At 38.8% G+C, this 15,548-nt stretch overlaps 1 protein-coding gene across 2 annotated transcripts in view; it reads right to left on the reverse strand.

Annotated features, from left to right (window-relative positions):
* sema6dl (sema domain, transmembrane domain (TM), and cytoplasmic domain, (semaphorin) 6D, like) overlaps nucleotides 1-15,548 on the reverse strand; it is a 106,565-nt gene that overhangs the window by 38,494 nt on the left and 52,523 nt on the right. For both annotated transcript variants that reach the window (XM_057348746.1, XM_057348747.1), the window contains one exon: nucleotides 2,292-2,319. The gene's annotated coding sequence lies outside the window, so the exon portion shown is untranslated. The remainder of the gene's footprint in view (nucleotides 1-2,291; nucleotides 2,320-15,548) is intronic.

The following is a 15,548-nucleotide window of genomic DNA, read 5'->3' on the forward strand; positions in this document are numbered from 1 at the left end:
GGGATCAATTTCTACGAAAAACTGTGCCCCCGGACATCACAACATGATTATCAAGTTTACTTTGTGTTTCTCCACAGTTTTGGTGAGCTTACTATTATTCTGAAATGTGGAAAAAATATGAAGTTTCTAAAACTTTTGAGTATGATTATTATAAAAAAAGCAAGAATGAAGCTCCGCCCCTAAGCCTAACATCACTTGTGGTGAAAGCGGTTCTAAAACAAGATCATAGAAATGATTGAATAAGGCATCTTAGATTGTGTTGGATTGATCTAAAAAGCTGTTTTCAGTGAATCTTATTCATAAATATTAACAGAGTAATGTAATGTTCCTCCAGTAGGCATGTAGGTGTAACTGTAGTTGGTTACCTGTTACAGCCGTTTCATACTGCACGCGTGAGCAGCGCGTAGGGAGAACTTCATCAAAGCGCTTTTAAGTAGATTGCATAACTATGATTTGTTATATCCGCTGTTTCATGCTCTTGTAGATCTGTGTAGTACAAGTTATAAATAAAAAGCCATCATGCTTTGAAGGCTACGAACTCACCATAGGAGAGAGTGACTGACTTGTGATCCGATCGCTTTTCTCTCGCACATACGCAATATAAGCATATAACACGATGTCTATGTAGTTTTATCTGTTTTTTTCAGGAGGTTATGATGACAGTGGGTTTCAGACAGTACACTGACAGCGTAATGCGATCGTTTTCCACTCCTTCATATGCAATATAAGCATAACATCTAAGATATACTTGTATTATAAATCCTTTAAATGTGCTGTTGTGGTTTTGGCCAAAAAAAACTCCTGGCAAAAGTGTTTTTGAAACTCATGGCGACTGTTAAAAACACATTAGACACCACTTACGTGCTTTAAAGGTAAAAGTGTAACTTTTTCCTGTCAATCCATGTCGATTTGGTCCGTAAAGAATGCACTGTCGAGCGTACGCCGGCTTCACCCCTAGTTCACACTGCACGCGTGAGCAGAGCGAGAGCAGCGCGTATTTTTTTCGGCGTGCATGTTATCAAATGAGTGCTTTCATACCGGGAGCAGGAGCAGCGCGTCAGCGTCAAGCAGGAGCGTCGCGTGAGCAGCACTGATGCGATGGTTTCGGCGCCGAGTCTATTTTTGCTGCGCAGCTCAAGCTCAGTTAAAGTGACAGCACACTTTAGATGGACAAATATAAATTGTTGCACAATAAAAGTGCTCAGAATGCACAGAATAAGCAAGCCTGTTGTGTTTTTTTGCAAGACTGGGAGTATGTTAAAAAAACATTTATATTTGATGTACCCCTTCATTTGTTTTGAATTATTCCGTTTGGGTGGAAGCATGGTTTATAAAATCACGGCAGTTAACCAGCCAGAAAGCGGCTCTAGCAGTACCCAATCAAACCTGAGTTTGTGGCCAGATTTCCGATGTGATAAAAGGTGACGTGTCATACCTCATTCTTGTACCACAATGGACGACACAAGGCTGATCGTTGAGATTGAGAAGCACAAAATGCTTTATGATCCTTGTAGTAATTAAAAAGACATATATTCAAAGGAAAAAGCCTGGGTTTAAATAGCTTAAGACTGTATGTCATGTGAAGATTGTAAACCAGCAGTTTCCTGGTCACGGACGATCAACTATCACATGTGCTTCATCTGTTCCTCTTCATACTGTTTATGGTTGAGTTGACTGTTAATGCAAACATTTGATAGAGCCCTGCCAAATACACCAATGATATCAGAAATATATAAAAGCCACCGCATGTTCTAATGGTTGCTACGTCCCTGTTGGAGATTATGTGAAAGAATGTGTTTGAGCCATTGGCATTCAAGAGAGTGTGTGTTGGTAATTGAGAGCAGTAGTTGTTAATTGGAAGAGTGGAGGACATGACGGGTGTTTTGGCTCATCTGACCCAGTGGTGCTGTTTCACCGTCAGTCTTTTAGTCATTGAGTCTGACCTGGGCGGCACAGCAAGCGGGAGACATTAGGGGGTGTTAGGGGACATAGCAGGAGACGACAGACATATAAATCAAGCTAGCAGTTAGTATTAGCCGAGGCTCTCCTCCCGAGAGGGACAGAGAGGTGCAGGACGGAGGAATCATGTGGTCTGTCTCCATGTCCCGGTAGCTTTCAGACTAATAAACGGATTAAAGTCCACTTTCAGCCAAAGACAAAAGGGGATTTCTGCCATTCACACAGAGAGAGAGAGAGAGAGAGAATGCAGACCAGCACTACAGAGAGAAAGTGTGTTTGATGAGGTGTTAGCGGTGTATTGTGATATGACATCTATATGAATCTGTACTCACCGAAACCACAGGCCGAAACTCAGAGTACCTGTGGAGGAATGAACAAACGTCACTCTCAATGTCACACACAGGTTTCAATGATAACATTTATACTTGCGAGTACCTACAACCACCCAAAAAAAGAAAGGGACCATTTCAAAATCAGATTTAAAGAATAAAAAATAAAAAGAAAAAAATTAAGAAAAAAAAAAAAAACAGGTGAAAATAACAGAAAAGATGCTCTGTAATCTTTCAGACCTCAAATACTGCAAAGAAAACAAGTTCAGATTCACTTTTATGCAACACAACAGTCATATTTCTACATGTATGTAGAAGTTAAAAATATTTTTTTCTGTGACAAAATGGATTTTTCTCACAGTTTTCATGCGTCTTGTGTCATGCTGTCAGTCTTTCACATTGCTGTTGGATGACTTTATGTCACTCCTGAGGTTTGATCTGGTTGAAATTCAACCGACAATGGACTGAAATGACCACAATACATCTAGAAATGATGATGAAATGAACATTTGGTCTCCAAAAGTTTGAAAGTGAACATGTAAGTAGACTTCATTTAAAAGAAATGTCTTACAGAGAGCCCACAGGCTACTTCAACGCCAGTCGAGGCACACGTGTCTCCTGTTATTTCAATATCAAGCAGGCTTTAGTTTACAGGAATGAACTGTGATTTACAAGTTTAGAGGTTATGAGGAGTGGACATTTACTCTTAAAAATAAAGGTGCTGAATAATTATCATACAAGAGGCATTTATAGCCATATGGTTCCATAAAGAAACTTTCCCATTCACAGAAACTTTCTGTTTCTAAAAAGCTGCTTTGGAGTGGAAATAAAGGTTCTCCAGACAGTAAAAAGGTTTGAAAGAAATGTTTCTTTCTAAGAACCTTTGACTGAACAGATTTTGGAGAAGCAGAAATGGTTCGCTGTGAAGAACAGTGTCTGTAAGTGTAACTGTCTATATAAGGGTTTAAAGGGACATTCTTCCAAATATCTTTCTCTATGTTCATCAGAACAAAGAAAATGATACAGATTTGGAACAACTCGAAGGCGAGTAAATGATGACAGAATTTCCCTTTAAGGAGCACACAGGATGACCTTAACGCTGTAAGCCATATGCTAGACTTTATATTCAACCGAGTCTTTAAAAGTTTAAATATAGAAAATAAACAGACTCGATACCAAACGCTACACAAGCAAAGCAAAGTTCAGGAAGTCTGTAGGAGTGGTTTGGTATTGTCCGTCTCAGCTTTTGTGTGATGTGTTTAGTGCTCTGTGTAGCGTGGAGACGAGAGGGGGCAGTTTTGGCCCTGACCCTGTCAGACTGAACCCCTCACCCACTCAAAGCTTTCATTCAGCCCTGTTCTGAGATCAGCCCCGGGGTCACGGACAGAAAGACGAGCCCCGAGTGCTGAGTTCAGGAGGAAAAACCTTGTTTTGTGAAGGAGCCTTACAACTTCCGAAAGTTTCGCTGAGCTTCCCTTATTGAGGCATAAGGCCTTCGCAGGATTTTTGTATGTTAATGTGCATCAAATGCTGCTCAAACACAATAAGGGGTAGCGGGTTTGAGAGCGGCTGAAAACCCACAGTGCATTGGCTGTCTCTGACCTGAACATAATTCACTGGTTACCAGCGTCGGCTTTGACACGTTCGTTTGACTTGAATGGCAAAACTTGACTTATGGTAATGTGCCGAAATGGAGATTCAGCACAGCTGGGGAATTTCTCAAGCCAAATAAATGCACAAGCATTATATTTCATATTTTTGACTTTTTTCACACTGTAATAGGTCCAGTGATAACTGTAAATCAACATAATCTCAGACCTCAGTAAAGGAATAAATGACTTGATCATCAGAAGTGTTTTCTGAAAGAAATGAATAGCCTCACAGGTAAGAGTTTAAAGTCTACAGTACTCCAGTCAGTTATTTCCACAGGAGCATTTCATATTTAGTATAGTGAAAGTATAGATCTAGAATATAAATGTGGACGGTGAAAATAAAAAACAAACAATTCTCCCAATTTAATGTCAATGCATTATTATTTAAATGGAACGTAACTGTCTTTGTGCCTTTGTTCATTTGTGAAAAAACGGTTAATATTTATAACAATGATCAATCTACAATGGTGTATCATGGTATCACTGCAGATTCTCAATGTATGGTACACTTCTTTTAAAGAGCTTTTAATATGCAAGTTGGAAAGGCATGTCTGGGTCAACCTGTTAGCAATCATATAAGTTGACTACATAGTCCCAGAAATGTATTCATGGGGGCAATAAAAATGTACAATGATGCCATGAATTCTACATATATTAACACACATGAATCAATTTACAATTTTCCAGTAGATTTTCTGTGTTTTATTTTTGTCTGTTTTATTAAAGCCCAATGATGCAACATTGTATGAAAGCACAGTGTGATATTCTGAGAAAACAAACAATCAACGTTTAAATAAAAACTCAACTCCAGTCATTCATTTCTGTTTCTCTATATCCGGGTCCAGTCTGGTTTTAGCTGGTTTACAGTAACTGGTTCTGGTCTGGTCTTGCTACAGTAAATTGTTAGTTCTTCATTAAATTAAAGAAGTCCTATAATTTCTCAGTACAGTTACGGGTTTGGCAACATACTCCAAATGATTATTTGCTGATATAAAATGTGTACAATCCATCTGTCACCGCAGAGACCCACACTCATCTCTCTCTCTCTCTGTTTCTGTCTGATTCGTCCATCTGTGTCTCTGGCTGGTGTACTGTAAAATGTGAGGAATGACCTGCTGCCGTCATATAAAGGACGTCCTAACCTTCCCATCTCGCTCTCGCTCCCTCAAGGTGCCAGATTCTGCTTTTTAATTATTCATTACGCAGGCCTGTCCTGAAAGCGCCACCGTGGCGCGTTCGGCTCCAGACGTGGACGGCTGCCATAGCGCTGAGCGGGCTCGTTCTAACCCGCCGAACGCAGGCGACCATCTGCCGAGGTTCGGCGCAGTGGCGTGTGTGGGGATGTTTGGTTTTTTCGACACTCTGTGTAGCGTGTGTCTTGGCGTGTCACACGCACATTTCCTTCTGTTTTGACTCTAATGGTGTCGCGCGTACACGAGGCCGCCCGCGGGCTGAACCTGCTCGGCTGATATTCCTCTCGCGCCGGTTGTGCATCGATTGCGAGTGTGTCCGTCCCCCTAAATCTCATCAGTGTCTCCTTGCCAGGGCGGAGAAAAACAATATTCAGCAGCTGTAGGGTAACCTATGGCCCTTCGCGAAACATCCGTGTTGACTTTGTGTGAGACAATCCATTACTCTTGATAAGCTCATTTTCTCTCCGTCTTATCAAGCCGTGAGCAGAAGCGGGACGAGATGTGCCTGAGGTCCGTGCGGGTCGATGTGGACCGCTGCTGTAGGGCCAATGCAAACACTAATCAGCTTAATTTCAGCATCTCTCATCACCACCAGCTCTCTCTCTCTCTCTCTCTCTCTCTCTCTCTGTCTTCTGTATTAACTACACAGTAATGGGGAACTGCAGTGCAGCTGAAAAAAGTAAACGGAGAGTCTTCTCTAACCGTCTGATACATGCAGACAACAAAATCAACTAATCTTGCGAGATCTTTACTTCTTACCATATGTGCTCACGGTGGATGTAACGATAACCTTATAGGTCAAATGATTTCACTAAAATAAAGAAAAGTTGGCACACCACAGTACCAGAAGTACACTGTAAAAAATGAGTTTTTGAGTTTGTAAATAAAGCTAGCATTACTTGAGTATGTTTTACAAGCAAGTTGTATTTTGTCTTTCTACTTTAAAATGTCGCGTTTAATTCAATGTGTTACTTGAGGTTCCTTTGTAATTATTTGTGCTCTAATACATAAGTAAATTTAAATGAAAATGCCAAGTAACATTTACTTGGTGTTTTGTCATTAAATTAAGCGATGTATAAAACTGATGAACGCAAGTAAAATATACTCCACACAGCCATATAATAGATGCGCACGCGCACTTCGGACATTACAACTGGCGCGAAGAGCCTGAGGAAAGCTTGCGCAACGAAACATTTTTTCAGCGACTGAGGGGATTAAACTACGATAAGTCATTAAATGTTTTCTTTTTAAATCATGTAGTAACGTTTATAGCCAACTTTATTTTCGCTGGTTTGTTTGAGTTCGAGTTCTTGTTATTGAGTCTCGGTATTGCTAACATTTCTGGACAACGTTTGCAAACGCGGTTGTTTTTTATTATGCACATGGATAATAGAATTAACGTGATGCGAAGTTAAGCTATTAATATGTTAACATATGTTTGCTAAACGTAGTGCCAAGTCTCGTATGTCTAACATTACGTAACTTAGACAAATAACTTAACCATGTAATGCATATTCATCAAGTTAAATCAAGTTTACGCTCCGTATATAACCAATATGATATTGATAAACTTGCAGTAACCTACTGTGTTAACTTACCCTTAGCTAACTCTGCCTTAGCTAGCTCTGAACTGGCGTTGTTGTTACAGATAGAATGGTGGATCTTGAACTAATTTGTTCTAACATTTAAAAATTGTTATAACGTTAGCCTATGTTCAATGCATTAAGGTCAATAAATTCATTTGAATTATTAATGACAAATAATCTAATTGTGGCATTAACATCCATGTTCATCCGTTCCACAGGTATTGGACTCACCATTCTTACCAATAAAACATTTTTAACTGATGCCAGAGGAAATGTGAAGGTGGTTTAATGGATCTGAATTGATTTATTTGATTACATTTTTTATTCGTTTCTCAGTTTTTTTAAATAAGCTGTTAAATATTTGATTCAAACATTGAATAAAAGTATTTTTGTGAAATAACTGTCAGCGTTTTTGGTGTTCAGATACATTTTATACCTCATATATGATTTCAAGTAATATTTACAAAAAACAAACAAGTAAAGATTACTAAGGAAAAGATACTAGGACACTTGTTAAGAAATATTAAGTATATTTAGAAGCATTACTTAAATAAAATTTACAAACAAAGGATGAGTAAAATGTACCTGACTTGGAATTTCTAGTAAAAACCACTTATACATGGGTTAAGCCTTTACTTGGACAGCTCTGATCAATTTACTAACATTTCCTGAGTGAAAACATTTCCTAGCTTTTTTCAAGTAAACTTCACTCCAAATTGTTTTCAGTGTATATATATATATATATATGAAGAGTTTGGTTCCAAAATGAAATAACTCCATTCAAAAATCATGTTTTTTATTGTGCATTCCAATTAATATCAATCAAACTGCAGTTGGTTTGTTTTGATTTAAGCCATGATAACTCAATAATACAGCTAACTAACACAACCATAATAACATCATAAAAACAAACTCTTCATACATTCATTCATTACTGATGTTCACTAACACTGATAACAGATTGTTTGAATATTCCATTAAATGTGATATTTCGTTAAATGATTTATTTTATTTGCTGCTTACTCATCGTGTTGTCTCTGTTGTAAACATATGTTTTAGACAGATTCAAAAATGAAAGTAAACTGAATACTTGTGCAGTGTGTGATAAAAGCAAAACTCGACCTGTGCCGTCTCACATATTTCTCCAGAGAAAAAGAGTCAGAAATGTGTCTGTCATTAGAGTTTCAGAAGAGATGTCAATAATGTGTCAAACCATGCTCAGATTTGTCAAGTCTACTATCAAAGATCTCAATATCAAACAATTGACTCAAATCCAGATTATTTGACCTCTACAATCTACATTCATTTACACCTCCAGATTCTCCATGTGTCTCAGTTGTTTTTATTTTTAGCAATTTAAGGAGAAACATCCGAGACTTGAATGAAGTCAGTGAGACTGGATGATGATGATCTGGTGTTGTTTCTGGATGAACAGCGTGAAGCAGCAGCACTTCATCTGACTGTGATGAGTGTTTGGATGAAGGCTGATGTGTTTACATCATCGACACATTTGGGAAGATTAATTGGCAAGATTATGACTAACGTTTGTTTGAAGTTTTGTTTGTTTGATGTCGCACGCACCTTTATCTCTCTTCCCACAATGAAAGCAATACAAATGAGGTCTCCTAAATATCTCTGTTTCTTCTAGACACCCTTGAGATTTTATGGTAAAGATTTGCCAAGATGCCGCAGTACGCCGTCAAAAGTCAAAGATGAACTCAATGTGAAATATTTGTCAAGTCGTGCCAAAACCAGACAGTCTGATCCATAGCATCCATATTCTGTTATCATTCTGTACTCTTACTGCCTGTCAACAATCGTCTGATTTGTGTGCATTTTTATTTCGCTTGTTTAGTAGAACTTCCTGATGCATTCACATTTGCATGTGTTTGCATGTATTTCTGATCATGTTTAACAGGTCACACGTGCGTGCATGTGTGTGTGTGTGTGTGTGCGTGTGTGTGCGTGTGTGTGTGTGTGTGTGCATGCACAGCTTCAGCACTTTCAACACAACATCACTTCAGTTACAGACCAGAGCTACACACCACACTGTACGGTGTGTGTTCAATATGAATATATGTGTGAAACACAGGTGAAATATGTCATATATAAAGCATTTTTTGAACAAGGACACATGAACACCTATTGTTAAGCACATCATAAACCTAATAAAGACTTTGAAAATGTGTCTTAAGTTTAAGTTTTTAATAATATTTAATGCCAAAATGAAAAACATTGTACTATATTTTAGTATTTACTAAAATATGAATAGTAACAATTCTAGATACCCTAGCCATTGTTCCAAGGTTACCACAGCGAGCAGGATGCAGTTCATGGCCTGACCTGATGGTAGAGCGGAGAATGGGAAGCGGCGACCTGACAAGAGCTGAGATGATAGAGCTGGATAAAGAAGGACGCGGTCACCTGACACGTCTTCATGGCCTGACCTGATGGTAGAGCGGAGAATGGGAAGCGGCGACCTGACAAGAGCTGAGATGATAGAGCTGGATAAAGAAGGACGCGGTCACTTGACACGTCTTCACCACAAAATTTCAAATGCTATTAGATTAGTAATGATAATCTTAAATCTATAATTTACCTTATTAGTAAGATAAATTATTTTTAATTAGCCTTGTTGTGCAAGCTCTCTGGAGCTTGTGCAGAGGCAGCAGCTTTTGCCAGAGGGGAACTGGAATCCCCTGGTTGGGCCTGGGTTCTCCTGAGGTTTTTTTTCTCCATTAGAGTTTTGGGTTCCTCGCCACCGTTTGCATACTGTTTTGCACTATTTGCCTGGCCGGGGTCTGCTTTAGAATTTTAAAGTTTTACTTAATTAATATTGCATATAGGAATTTATAGTCTGTTATATTTGACCTGTGCTTCTCTCTCTTTTATCTTAAATGTGTGCTTTAAATGTCTTGCTTATAGTCAATATGTTTTAAGTACAGCTGCTTTGTAACAATGCAAATTGTAAAAAGCGCTATATAAATAAAGTTGAGTTGACTGCAGTATTTACAACAGTATATAAGTTAGACTTTACAGTAATGTAGTATGAACAAAATGTAGTTATTCTGGTATTGTACAGTTCGGATTTAAGTCATTGCTCTATATATGTAGAAACTAGCAGGGAGCCTCACACGACCACGACGTTAGACTTTGAACATAATATAAACGTATAATCAGCTGAAAAAAGTAATCTAGCACATATATCTCATAGAAGTACTTTACATATACAGTATATTTGACAGTATACTTCCAATTTGCTATAAATATATCGGTGTGTCCAGACAATGACTGTGAGTTGGGAATAGATGCTGTTTACAAACTAAAAAGAAGCATAAATGTGGTGCAGAGCACTTGTTGTCATGGCTCTGCTTCCTTAGTCATGTTTTTCTTGGTCCTGTAGCAGAGCCATGACAAAGTCTTTGGTTATGTGTGGAGAGAAACATATTATTGTCCGTTTGACAATAATATACGTTCTCTCCAGTGTCTTGTCATTGACCCCATTCCTCTCGTTTCCTCGTTATCTTTCCCTGAGTGTTTAATGTCCCTCACCTGCCCCATGTAATTATCCCTAGTTTGTCTTCTCTATTTATACCCTCTTGTTTCTTTGTCCTGTGCTCGTGTATTGTACTGTTTACGTTCGGTCCGTGTGTATGTGCTGTGTCCTGATGGTCCCTGTGTTGCCAGAGTCTATTGTCCCTGTTTCAGTAAGTGTTTAGTTTAGTCAGTTTTTCCTTGTCTAGTGTTGTCTTAGTTTAGTTTATTTCGTGAGCGTTCCTGTTTAGTTTGTATTATTGTATTCCCCTGTTGTAGTGTTTTACCCCCTCGTGGGTTTTTGTTTTGTCTTCTATTTGTTTAATAAAATAAGTTGTGTTAACCCCTTCACTGCCGTTGCCTGCGCTTGGGTTCTTCTTCTGCCTATTCGTGACAACTTGTATGCTGTTTTACAAGTCCTCTTAAAATACATTGATTTGACATGTGCCTCCAAACAAGACTATCATTCCAGTTTATATGTTTAAAAAATGATTTGAGCCTACGTTTTAGTCTGTTCACATCACTCTTTTAATTATTTTAACAGAAGAAAGTCATTCACGTTTGGTACATGAAGTCGAGTAAATGTGCGGTGAATTTATCCTAGTCAACCTCTTACTTAAATTAAGACACAATTCACTTACGCTACACTCTAAAAGTATGCACTGTTTTTGTTATGGGAAAGTATACTGTACTTTTATATTGTATGCACACTAACGTGAAACGTGAGTCATCTCATAAAGATAAACACACATCTCCATTCACTTGATTCAGTGTCCAGTGTAGTGTCTGTGTGCATGTCCACAGTTATAGACATTTACTTGTCAAATGCCGCAGTGCATTGTGGGATTTAGCCTGCTTGGCCTCTTTGCTGTTTCAGCATGTTTGTGCGAGTGAATGTCATGTGTGTAGGTGTGCTGCTCCATAAGGGGCGTGTAGTGTGAGGCGAGCGAGAGAGAGAGAGAGAGAGAGAGAGAGAGGGAGAGATCTGGTATATGACTCAGTATAAACAGACACTTACATGCCATATGTTGAAACAGGAAATGCACCATCCCCACAACACACACACACACAAACACACAGTTATGATATCATTAAATGCATATATTTTTAATATGCTGGATTCAAAATGGATGACATGTTGTGATTTCACCTTATAAATGGAAATGCCATAACATCAACTGCAAGTCTCAATATACAAAAAAGCAGGTATATGATTTGTTTTTGAATCTTAAAGGCCAAAAGGTCTGCAGAAGCATTAAATCCAAGTCCAAAGTAAATCCAATCCAATCCAACCGGTAGTGTTACATTTTAAAGGGGTCATATCATACATATTTCATAACATTTTTCTTCTCTGAGGTGGACTTATAATGTCAGTAGCTTTTTGTGGCAGAAACATGTTTTAGTATTTCATGACTATTTCCCACCGTTTCTTTGACCTTTAAAATAAAACAGTCCCCATGAACCGGAAGTTGCGACCGTTTTTACTTCCGTATTCTGACACATTTCTGAGTGAAAACGAATTTCAAAGGAAAAAATGAGTGGGCGTGGCTTATGTTTTTACTGCGAATTGATTGGCTGTGTAAAAACAGCTGTTGCATTTTGAAATGAAACTGGCAGTCGACTGACAGTTGAAGGGGAGGAGTTAACGGATGCTCTGGCCAATTTTTTGAGATGAAGAGTCATTTCAGGGTGGAAGTGCTTTTTCAGATTTTAACTGAAGATTATGAGGCCACACAATTTTTAAAAAGATAATGACCCACATTGATAAGCTATTTACTATAAACGCTGCAGTATTTCATGAAAAAATAAGAATGATCATTTTTTATTTCACTGGGACTGGGACTAAGAAATACCCCATTTATAGGTGTAACAAGAAACAGTGCTGATAACTCTCATACACCGGCAGCGCGCTTTGATGTTGAAAGTAGTTTTTGACTGCTTCATACATTAATACAAAAAACAATTACATTGACAAAATGAACATGAATCCTGACATAACGCACAACACAGACTGTAAAGATCACACTGAAATCATCAGAGACCTTCTTACTGTGAATGCCCACAGTCATGCAAAAACTACACACTGACCCAAAGCATAAATGTGTTTGTTTGGTCCCATCAGGTATCTGATGTCTGATCTGCAGGATTATGACCTGTTCCAGTCGGTTCAGCTCCTCATAGATGCAGTATAACTGGAGTGCTGGTGGACATTCAGCAGAACACATACTGCTGAAGACTGTTGTGATGTTTTGTAGATTCATCTCAAACAGAGCGAAGTGGATTGAGCGGCTTTTAACTTCACGTGAGGTCATTGACAGACTCAGGTGGGAAACAGTATGTCTGTAAAAATACCTTTTAGACAGGTTGCGCTCCAGCAGGAAGGCCATATGGCTCTCTACCCACAATCCCCTTCACTGCCATCAGCAGCCAGCAACACAACAGTGTGTCACACTGCCAAGCTTACACACGCAAAATGTGTGTGTGTGTGTGTGTGTGTGTGTGTGTGTGTGTGTGTGTGTGTGTGTGTTTGCGTGTGTGTGCGTGTGTGTGTGTGTGTGAACCGGTTGTCTGAAAAAGACAAAAATAACCGTTGACAGATCAATTCATCCAGATCGTTCTGACTAAAACCGACATCATGTGAATGGATTTGTATCTTTTCTGCTGTGTTTCGTCTCTTTTTGTGTGTTTTGTTTTGTTTTGCTGTGCTGTGCTGAGTTGCAGGTGCTGCAGGTGTGACTGGCTGACCTTTGACCTGACTCACTGACCCTGTGAAATAAGATCACAATGACGTGGTCGTGTGAATGTTGTTCAGACATTGGACTGTTAACACAACAGCATGTCCTGCTGAGATTACACTGAAAGAACACAAAGTCATCTGCACAGATGACAAACACCACACATACACACATTCTGTTCATAATAAACCGCTGTTCTTGACTCTGTCTGCCATTTTGTTTATGAAGATTGCAGTGCATTCTGGGATTGTATTTGTTGTGAAGAATGCATGTAGTGCTGCCCTAGATGTGTGTCAAACCAGAGGACAGTAGCTCAGAAGACAGCGTGTTGTTGATGAAGGTGTCTGGGTTTGAATAGAGTTTCGACAGGTGGACATAAATTAATGTTGCTCCTTATAATTATGTAATTAACGTGTGTGTGTGTGTGTGTGTGTGTGTGTGTGTGTGTGTGTGTGTGTGTGTGCACAGTAGCGTTTTTCCTTTGACAAGCAGAAAGACAGAATAATGGGGTCTCTCTCTCTCTGTGTGTGTGCACGGGCGGACAAAAGCGTTTGTGTTTTCCATGAACAATGAGCAACTGAGTGTGTCATTTATGAGCGAACCGAAAAACAAGCTCAAAATGACCTTTTCAGAATAACCACAACTAATGGGAAGGCAGATTTCGACAGAGCTGATTCAAGTGTTAAGCACTGATGTGCTCTGTTCAGAGGTGACTGGAACGGCAGATGTTTCTCCTCAGACCTGTCTGTATCTGTGATCAGCCTTCTGAAACATGAATGAATGACATCAATGTCCTCATCTGCTTCACACTTCAGCATCATTCAACATTTTAGCCATCAGAATCACTCGTCTGAAATGAATAAGCGCCCTTTATATGAAGCAGACTTCTATGTAGGCTTTCAAACACAATGTTCCTGGATGGTTATGAATAGAGCGAGCAGTTGTTAATAAACACGGATGTGATGGGTTAAGCTGATATAATTGTTCGGCTCCAGCGATGGAGAAAAACACAAAGTGGATTGTGTATAATTGGACAGATGAATTCAGTCCTGCGTTTATAAATGACACCGCTTCAGTCTGTACTACATTATCATCTCTGTATCACATAAATCACTGGTGTGCCAGCAGTTAGTGTTTATGGTCATATCTGCCTATAGCTCTTCCATTAAGCTGATTGCTTGGATGAAGTGATGAAACACACACACACGCACGCACAGAGAGAGAGAGACAGAGAGAGACAGATGTTTACAGGCCAGTGTGTGGTCATGTTGTGGGGTTATGACAGTAAGAGAGTCTATAAACATCAGATTTTTCACAGAGCTCATAATAATAACAATAATGGTGATGATGATGATGATTTGTCTCAGTTCAGGAGCTAGCGTGACTCTCTCACTCAATAAAACATTCAGCCTGAAGTTTCTGGGCGTGCCATTTTAACACAATAACACGTTTCTTCATTTGATAAATGTCGGCAATTCTGTTGAAGCATAAAAAGAAAGCATTAATGCTGCGAATAGTCTTACAGATTTAGAAAGCAGATGCAAATGTCATTTTCATTCAAATAACTGTTAGATTTCTCAGGCTCAGATGATGGGCTCAAGCACACCTGAGAGTGACACAACACAAACCCGTGGTGATTCATTTCTACAGTAAGATCTCATTGACATGTTTTAGTCCGATCTGCTTTCGCAAGTGTGGAGCTTCATTCTTACTTTTTACTACAGTCATGATCGTGATTCACGAAGTAGAGATTGATATGAAATACCACCTCAGGGTGAATGAGAAGATGCAGGTTCCGTCTCTCATTGCTCTCGTAACACTTCGTCATCCATTCGATCAGTCCGGCAGTGTTTCGACTGGTATGTGGACTCATTCTAAAGCTTGTTTTGAGAGTCCGTCTGGACACTGAGAGTTGAATGCAGGAGTTGAGAGTTGAGCGGTCATTCTGCTCTGCATGTTTGGATTTACAGTATGACTGTCGATCTAACATGTTAATTCAGTGCGATTAGTTAACAAAAACATTGGTTACACTTTATATCAAGGTACACAAATTCCTTATGAACTACTTGCTTATTAACATGCATATTGGTTGTATATTAATATATATGAAGCACATATTAATGCCTTATTTTGCATCCCTTGATCCTACCCAATACCTACACCTCAAACTACCTTATAAGAAGTAATTAGGAGATTATTGAGGCAAAAGTCGTAGTTAATAGTGAGAATTGGCCCCTATTCTAAAGTGGGACCAAAGAAAAAGATTTGATCTAAACGCGATTGATTCTGAGATGATGTTTGTCAATAATGTTCATCATTCAAATGTTAGTGTACAATATATTTGAGTGCATGTCTTGTTATCATTTCCTTCTTATTTCTTTTCTTCACTTATTATACTGCTCTTGTGTCTCTTACGGTTTTACTCAGATTAAAAATAATCTAAAATCATGTTTCTTTTATTGTGCATTTCAATTTATATCAATCAAACTGCAGTTGGTTTGTTTTGATTTAAGCCACTAACACAATAAAACATGATAACATGATTTTTTTTATTTAAACC

The sequence above is a fragment of the Triplophysa rosa genome, linkage group LG12 (genome assembly GCF_024868665.1).
Source record: "Triplophysa rosa linkage group LG12, Trosa_1v2, whole genome shotgun sequence".
Classification (NCBI taxonomy): domain Eukaryota; kingdom Metazoa; phylum Chordata; class Actinopteri; order Cypriniformes; family Nemacheilidae; genus Triplophysa; species Triplophysa rosa.